Genomic DNA, 9,563 nt, shown 5'->3' on the forward strand with positions numbered 1-9,563 from the left:
TTTATTTTTTCAGAGCCAAAAGATCCACTTAAGCCCACCCCTGCCTCCAAAATATTTAACTAGCTTCACAGGCACTTAGTGAAATAGAAAGATGCTGCAAGTTTTCAAACAAGTCAGGATTCTGCTGCAGATAGAGCACACTTTCCATATAAAATAGCTTTGTTAGTTCATTCAGAGGAATAGCACTGTCAGAAATGCAAATGTGTGGCTGTATTTTTTTTTTAATATCGAAACTTCCCTGACAGCTCAGTGGATGATGATGACTTCATCATCCAGTGCAAGGGGAATGGGCTTGATCCCTGGTCCGGGAGCTAAGCTCCCACATGCCTCTAGGCCAAAAAACCAAAATATAAAACAGAAACAACAATGTAACAAATTCAATAAAGAATTTAAAAATAGTCCACATCAAAAAACCTTAAAAAAAATTAGTGGTCTTTTGTGCATGTTTGTTATATGAGTTCAAAGAATGACTTAAGTATGAGTCAAGTGCCCTCTTTACTCTTAATTTCCCTTTTTTCAGGAATCATTTAAAATTGTCCTGTTTCTTGATGTAATTTCAGTGAAGTTAATCTTGAATAAAGTAATTTCATCAGACAGTGCTGAAACAACTAGATATTCATGGGGGAAAAAAAATGGAATTCAATTCATACCTCATCCCATACACAAAAATTAATTCAACATGGATTATAGCCCTAAACATAAATTCTAAAACAATGAAGATTCTAGAAGAGATCATAGGACAATATCTTTGCAGTACTGAGGAAGGCAAAGATTTCCTGAGGGAAAGGGAGAGCACTGACTACAAAAGGAGAAAAAAAAAACATTAAATTGGACTTCATTAAAGTTAAACACTTTCAAAAGACAATGTTACTAGAATGAATAGATAAACCACAGACTGGGAGAATACGTTTATAGCACATGTGTCTGACCAAACATTTGTACCCACCCCAAAAACCCCCCTACAATTTAATAATATAAAAAATCTAATCTTAAAATTAGGCAAAAAAGTTTGAACAGTCATTTCACAAAAAAGATACATAAATGGCCAATAGGCACTTGAAAACTGCTCAACATCTTTAAGGTCTTATAAAAATACAATTTTAAACCACAGTGATACAATGCACACCCACTGCTGCTGCTGCTAAGTCACATCAGTTGTGTCCGACTCTGTGCGACCCCACAGACAGCAGCCCACCAGGCTCCTCTATCCCTGGGATTCTCCAGGCAAGAACACTGGAGTGGGTAGCCATTTCCTTCTCCAGCACACCCACTAGAATGGCTTAAAAGAAAAACTCCAAACTCTTCATGTTTTGCAAATAAAAGTATAAAATGATATAACCATTCTGGGAAATTGTTTGGCAGTTTCCTGTAAAGTTAAACATATATTTATGGGGCTTCCCTGGTAGCTCAGTGGTAAAGAATCCATCTGCAAATGCAGGAGACACAGGTTCAATTCCTGATCAGGGAAGACCCCACATGCTTCAGGCCCATGTGCCCCAACTACTGAGTCTGTGCTCTAAAGCCCAGAAGCCACAACTACTGAAGCCCAAACGCTCTAGAGCCGATGCTGCACAAGAGAGGCCACCACAATGAGAAGCCTGAACGCCACAACGAGGAATAATGCCTGCTCACCATGGCTAGAGTGAAGCCCGCACATCAACGGAGACCCAGCACAGCCACATAAGCAAATAAGTGACATTTTAAAAAGATACATACTTATCACGCAAGTCAGCAGTCCCACTCCTAAATACGTGTCCTGGAGAGATGAAAAGATGATTACACATCGAGGAAACCAGAATTGAAAGAGACACGTGTACCCCAATGTTCATCGCAGCACTGTTTATATAGCCAGGACATGGAAGCAACCTAGATGTCCATCAGCAGATGAATGGATAAGAAAGCTGTGGTACATATACACAATGGAGTATTACTCAGCCATTAAAAAGAATACATTTGAATCAGTTCTAATGAGGAGGATGAAACTGGAGCCTATTATACAGAGTGAAGTAAGCCAGAAAGAAAAGCACCAATACAGTATACTAATGCATATATATGGAATTTAGAAAGATGGTAATGATAACCCTGTATGCGAGACAGCAAAAGAGACACAGATGTATAGAACAGTCTTTTGGACTCTGTGGGAGAGGACAAGGGTGAGATGATTTGGGAGAATGGCATTGAAACATGTTTAATATCATACATGAAACGAATTGCCAGTCCAGGTTTGATGCAGGATACAGGATGCTTGGGGCTGGTGCACTGGGATGACTCAGAGGGATGGTAGGGGGAGGGAGGTGGAAGGGGGGCTCAGGATGGGGAACATGTGTATACCTGTGGCGGATTCATGTTGATGTATGGCAAAACCAATACAATATTGTAAAGTAATTAGCCTCCAATTAAAATAAATTTAAATTAAAAAAAAGATGATTACACAAAAACCTATACATAAATGTTCATAGCAGCTTCATTCCTGGTGGCCTTCACTTAGAACCAGTCCAGGTATCCACAAACAGGACAAGAGATAATCTGTGATATAATCTTACAGTAATACAACGCAGTGATAAAAAGGGACTCTCATACAACCACAGGGATGAGTCTTACATACATTGTGCTTGAGTAAAAGAACCCAGATTAAAAAAGAGTACATATTATACTATTTAGTATGAAGTTCAAGAACAGGCAAAACTAATCTATGGTTGCAGAAATCAGAATAGCTGTTGCCTGGGGGTAAAGGTGAAGGGCATAACCGGAAATGAGCTGAGAGAAATTCTGCTGTGTTAGAACATTCTTTATCTTGATAAAAGTGTGGATGAGTGCAGGTGCCAGAACTGAAGCCTGTTGGGAATTTTGTTAAAACTGACAGGACTATACACATAAGATCTGTGCATTCTCACTGTTTAAATGATATCTCAATCCTTAAAAACTTGAGCAGTTTAAAATAATATAATAATTGCATATAGTCTCTGTCATAACCAATGATTCATAGATCCTACTAATTCTATTGCTGCTGCTACTACTAAGTTGCTTCAGTCATGTCCGACTCTGTGCGACCCCATAGACGGCAGCCCACCAGGCTCCCCCGTCCCTGGGATTCTCCAGGCAAGAACTCTGGAGTGGGTTGCCATTTCCTTCTCCAATGCATGAAAGTGAAAAGTGAAAGTGAAGTCGCTCAGTCGTGTCTGACCCTCAGTGACCCCATGGACTGCAGCCTTCCAGGGTCCTCCATCCATGGGATTTTCCAGGCAAGAGTACTGGAGTGGGGTGCCATTGCCTTCTCCTAACAATGGTCAATTACTCAATGTTGCTGATGAATAACAGTTCATATGTTATCTAAGTAGGTTAAACTATTGTTGACTTGGGCTTCCCTGGTGGCTCAGGGGTAAAGAATCTTCAAGCCAATGCAGGAGACATAGGAGACACAGTGTTGAGAAGATCCCCTGGAGAAGGAACTCGCAACTCACTATTCTTGCCTGGGAAACCCTATGGACAGAGGAGCCTGGTGGGCTACAGTCCATGGGGTCACAGAAGAGTTGGACATGACTTAGCAACTAAACAACAACATTTGAATCTTCTGAATTTTGCAAAACATAGCTGCATATGTATTTCTGTTTCTACTACAACGTCTTGTATATTTGTTCTAGAAGATGACTGATTTTCAGCTCAGTTCTCTTAGTGCTTTACACAAACATGCAATCCACTTACATCTTTTTGTTCATCTTTATTTTCTGATCTGAAATGTTTTCAACAATAGATTCTTTGCCACCAAAATACCATCAATCTATCACAGCCCAATTCAAGTGCCATTTCCTCTATGAGGCTTTCATTCCCCGCTGTAGCTAATGTAGCTCTTAATTCTTTCCTGAACCATTGGAACACTTTTCCTCTCAAGTCCTAATTCTCATGATGTTGCAGCCGCTTAAAATGTATTTGGAACTTCTTTTCCAGAAATGGCCATCTTTTCTAGAGTGCAGACTACACAGCGTTAGGCACACAGAAGGTACTCAAATACTTAACTAAATATTTGAACTTAAAAATGTTTAATGTAAATCTTAGGTAATGAGGATCTCCTTTCCCTCTACAGAAGAGTATACATGTAAGACAAATAATTTAATGTGTCCAAATAGAACTTGCCTTTTTCTAAAAAGAATAATAATAAAATTTGAATAGTACTCCACCTTTTAAACTCTTACAGCTAAAATGTATCGTTTTTGTAATCACAGTCATTTTGTACATTACAGTCATTATACTAGAGAAAGTTCAACAAAATAAAACAAAATTGACTATTTCCTTTTTATTATCAAAAGACAAGAGGCTGGTTTGACTAGAAGTATGTTTTCAACAGGTACATCCTGTTTATCTTTGGCTGGAAGTTAAAAAACAGCTCTATAAAATTATATGGAGCAGTGACAAATGTAGCCAATTCATTAATGAGAATATTTTATTATTGTGTGATATGAGAGCCTTTAGCACGTATTAGGGACCATTACTTAATAAATGTATTCTAGTTTTCATGCAGTTTCGATTGTTATATTCTGCATTTTATGATTAAAGCTTGTATCAGTCATTCTTGTATTGTCATGATAATAAGAGAAACAATGGTAATAACTGATGATTTGTTATACGGGATGTACAAACTTAGATTCATGAATTATCATATTGTTTTCACCATTTCTGGACACGAGGAAGTGTCCATTCTTCTCAAATGAATAAATATTTCAAAGCCCCTGCCAAATAAGTACATTTAGAAAATATGAATTAATACGGTATTGAATAAACCACAATACCTTAAAGATACTTCACATCAGATACTAAGGTAGTTCAAGATATTTACTAAATTAAAAGCCACCAGAGGGCAGCTTAATACAATAGTGATGCAATACTTTTAAGTATGGTAGCAGTATTTTTAAAATAATTCCAAGAGCTAGATATTACAGATACAGAAAGTGAAAAGAGACATATTTAATAAAATATTTTAAAATTTCAATTATAATAAATGTTTCTGAGTTTTATATATTTGTACTATATTTTATATATGGTGCACTTTTTAAGTTGATCTTCAAATGCAACTGTGAATTAAATTTACCCCCTCACTTCTTTTTTGGAAGCACTGAGAGTAGCCATGAAGTCAAGCAATTTGGTCAATATGAACATTTTAAAATATGATCTTAGGTTACCCCCTCTCTATGGTGACTGGTGTTCCTCCTATAAGAAGGAATTGGAGAAGGGAATGACAAACCACTTCAGTATTCTTGCCTTGAGAACCCCATGAACAGTATGAAAAGGCAAAAAGATAGGACACTGAAAGATGAACTCCCCAGGTCGGTAGGTGCCCAATATGCTACTGGAGATCAATGGAGATATAGATCCATAAAGAATGAAGAGACGGAGTCAAAGCGAAAACAACGCCAGTTGTGGATGGGACTGGTGATGGAAGCAAGGTCTGATGCTGTAAAAAGCAGTATTGCATAGGAACCTGGAATGTTAGGTTCATGAATCAAGGCAAATTGGAAGTGGTTAAACAGGAGATGGCAAGAGTGAACATCGACATTTTAGGAATCAGCTAACTAAAATGGACTGGAATGGGTGAATTTAACTCAGATGACCATCATATCTACTACCATGGGCAAGAACCCCTTAGAAAAAATGGAGTAGCCATCATAGTCAACAAAAGATTCTGAAATGCAGTACTTAGATGTGATCTCAGAAACAACAGAATGATCTCTATTCATTTTCCAAGGCAAACCAGTAAATATAACGGTAATCTAAGTCTATGCCCTGATCAGTAAAGCCAAAGAAGCTGAAGTTGGATGGTTCTATGAAGACCTACAAGACCTTTTAGAACTAACACCCCCAAAAATATCATTTTCCTTATAAGGACTGGAATGCAAAAGTAGGTAGTCAATAAACACCTGGAGTACCAGGCAAATTTGGCCTTGGAGTACAGAATGAAGCAGGGCAAAGGCTAATGGAGTTTTACCAAGAGAATGCACTAGTCATAGCAAACACCCTCTTCCAACAACACGAGAAGACTCTACACATGGACATCACCAGATGGCCAACACTGAAATCAGATTGATTATGTTCTTTGCAGCCAAAGAAGGAGAAGCTGTATACAGTCAGTAAAAACAAGACCGGGAGCTGACTGTGGCTCAGATCATGACCTCCTTATTGCCAAATTCAGAATTAAATCAAAGAAAGTAGGGAAAATGACTATACCATTCAGGTATGACCTGAATCAAATTCTTTATACAGTGGAAGTGAGATATAGATTTAAGGGACTAGATATGATAGACAGAGTGCCTGATGAACTATGGATGGAGCTTCATGACATTGTGCAGGAGGCAGGGATCAAGACCATCCCCAAGAAAAAGAAAGGTAAAAAAGCAAAATGGTTGTCTGAGGAGGCCTTACAAATAACTGTGAAAGAAGAGAAGCTAAAAGCAAAGGAGAAAAGGAAAGATAAACCCATTTGAATGCAGAGTTCCAAAGAATAGCAAGGAGAGATAAGAAAGCTTTTCTCAATGATCAGTGCAAAGAAATAATGGAAAACAATAGAATGGGAAAGACTAGAGATCTCTTCAAGAAAATTAGAGATACCAAGGGAACATTTCATGCAAAGATGGGCTCCATAAAGGACAGAAATGGTATGGACCTATCAGAAGCAGAAGATATTAAGAAGAGGTGGCAAGAATACACAGAAGAACTATACAGAAAAGATCTTTACGACCCAGATAATCATGATGGTGTGATCATTCACCTAGAGCCAGACATCCTAGAATGTGAAGTCAAGTGGGCCTTAGAAATAGCACTACGAACAAAGGTAGTGGAGGTGATGGAATTCCAATTGAGCTTTTTCAAATCCTTTAGGATGATGCTGTGAAAGTGCTGCACTCAATATGGCAGCAAATTTGGAAAACTCAGCAGTGGCCACAGGACTGGAAAAGGTCAGTTTTCATTCCAATCCCAAAGAAAGGAAATGCCAAAGAATATTCAAACCACTGCACAATTGCATTCATCTCACAAGCTGGTAAAGTAATGCTCAAAATTCTCCAAGCCAGGCTTCAGCAATGTGTGAACTGTGAACTTCCAGATGTTCAAGCTGGATTTAGAAAAGGCAGAGAAACCAGAGATCAAATTGCAAACATCCGTTGGATCATCAAAAAAGCAAGAGAGTTCCAGAAAAACATCTATTTCTGCTTTATTGACTATGCCAAAGCCTTTGACTGTGTGGATCACCACAAACTGGAAAATTCTGAAAGAGATGGGAATATCAGACCACCTGACCTGCCTCTTGAGAAATCTGTATGCAGGTCAGGAAGCAACAGTTAGAACTGGACATGGAACAACAGACTGGTTCCAAATAGGAAAAGGAGTACGTCAAGCCTGTATATTGTCACCCTGCTTATTTAACATATATGCAGAGTCCATCATGAGAAATGTTGGGCTGGAAGAAACACAAGCTGGAATCAAGATTGCCTGAAGAAATTTCAATCACCTCAGATATGCAGATGACACCACCCTTATGGCAGAAAGTGAAGAGGAACTCAAAAGCCTCTTGATGAAAGTGAAAGAGGAGAGTGAAAAAGTTGGCTTAAAGCTCAACATTTAGAAAATGAAGATCATGGCATCTGGTCCCATCACTTCGTGGGAAATAGTTGGGGAAACAGTGGAAACAGTGTCAGACTTTATTTTTCTGGGCTCCAAAATCACTGCAGATGGTGACTGCAGCCATGAAATTAAAAGACACTTACTCCTTGGAAGGAAAGTTATGACCAACCTAGATAGCATATTCAAAAGCAGAGCCATTACTTTGCCAACAAAGGTCCGTCTAGTCAAGGCTATGGTTTTTCCAGCAGTCATGTATGGATGTGAGAGGTGGACTGTGAAGAAAGCTGAATGCCGAAGAATTGATGCTTTTGAACTGTGGTGTTGGAGAAGACTCTTGAGAGTCCCTTGGACTGCAAGGAGATCCAGCCAGTCCATCCTAAAGGAGATCAGTCCTGGGTGTTCATTGGAAGGACTGATGATGAAACCGAAACTCCAATACTTTGGCCACCTCATGAGAAGAGTTGATTTATTGGAAAAGACGCTGATGCTGGGAGGTGTTAAGGGCAGGAGGAGAAGGGGATGACAGAGGATGAGATGGCTGGATGGCATTACCGACTTGAGCGACATGAGTTTGAGTTAACTTGGGAGTTGGTGATGGACTGGGAGACCTGGCGTGCTGCGATTCACGGGGTTGCAAAGATTGGACACAACTGAGCAACTGAACTGAACTGATAGTGTTGAGAAATGGCATATTTCCTGCCATATTAGTAAACAAGGGTGATTACAGCCCTCCACTTTGAGCTGGTGAGCCCTGAGAGCACTCAGGAAGGAAGGAATACGGGCTCTCAAGCAGCCACCAGACTGCAGCCACTCCCCATGCTGAGCCCTGAGGAAACTCGGGATGTGGAAACACGGGATACTGCCCCCAGACAGAGGACCTCATACTAAAGGATTGATTTCAGTGAGCCCTTTGTATGTATGTACCTTTCCATACATAGGAAAGTGCTAAATTCCTTAACTTGAGATATCTGATGTTTAGACTACCCATGCTTTGCTTCAAAACTTCTGTATAACCTGTCTCTTCGCCTCACCTCCTCAGCGCAGTTCTCTCACGGTTAATTGAAATTCTGCCTCCTGGGCTTAAGTCCTAAAAATTTCCACCTAATAAAACATAACTCAACGTTTAGATTGTGAATATTTTTTTAAGTCGACAGTATGTAGATCCTCTTTCAGAAGAGAAATTTTTGATTAAAAATTATGTTGTTTTAGAGACTTCCCTGATGGTCCAGTAGTTAAGACTCGCGCTTCCAGTACAGAAAGTGTGAGTTCAATCCCCAGTCAGAGAACTAAGACTTCATAAGCTGTGTGGCGAGGCCAAAATAAATTTTTTTCAAGTTATTTTAGTCTGTAATTATATGGTCACTTGGGAGATGAATAAACCTCTCTATTGAGGATACCAATAATTTATCATATGATTTATCATATCATACTAAAAATTTTATCTTATTTTCCCCACTTTGGTATTTTATCAGGTACCAAACTCATCTGTGAGTACAACAAAGTGTCATGGATATATAAACATGCCAGTAATGACAAAAACCAATAATTGTGTGTGTGTGTGGGGGGTGCATGTGTGAATGTACATGGTGTGTGTAGCCAAACGTTTTATGCAAGTGTAAAGAATTCTTTTTTACACTTCAAAAAGTTAACCATAGTCCAGAATAGGAAAATCTACAGAGACAGAGAGTAAATTAGTGGTTGCCAGAAGCTAAGGGGAGGGGAGAATGGGGAATGACCGCTAAAGGGTAGAGATTTCTTTTGGGCATGATGAAAATGTTCTGGAATTAGTCAGTGGTATGATTGCACAACTTTGTGAAACTGCTATAAGCCACTAAATTGTACAGTTTTAAGTGGGTGAATTTTATGGTATGTGAGTTACATCTCAGTAAGTCCATTATTTTAGAAAGTCAATAAGCTTATTTCTCGAATAACCACTTGAAATTTCAATTTTAATA

Source organism: Bubalus kerabau, chromosome 8 (assembly GCF_029407905.1).
Source record: "Bubalus kerabau isolate K-KA32 ecotype Philippines breed swamp buffalo chromosome 8, PCC_UOA_SB_1v2, whole genome shotgun sequence".
NCBI classification, from domain to species: domain Eukaryota; kingdom Metazoa; phylum Chordata; class Mammalia; order Artiodactyla; family Bovidae; genus Bubalus; species Bubalus kerabau.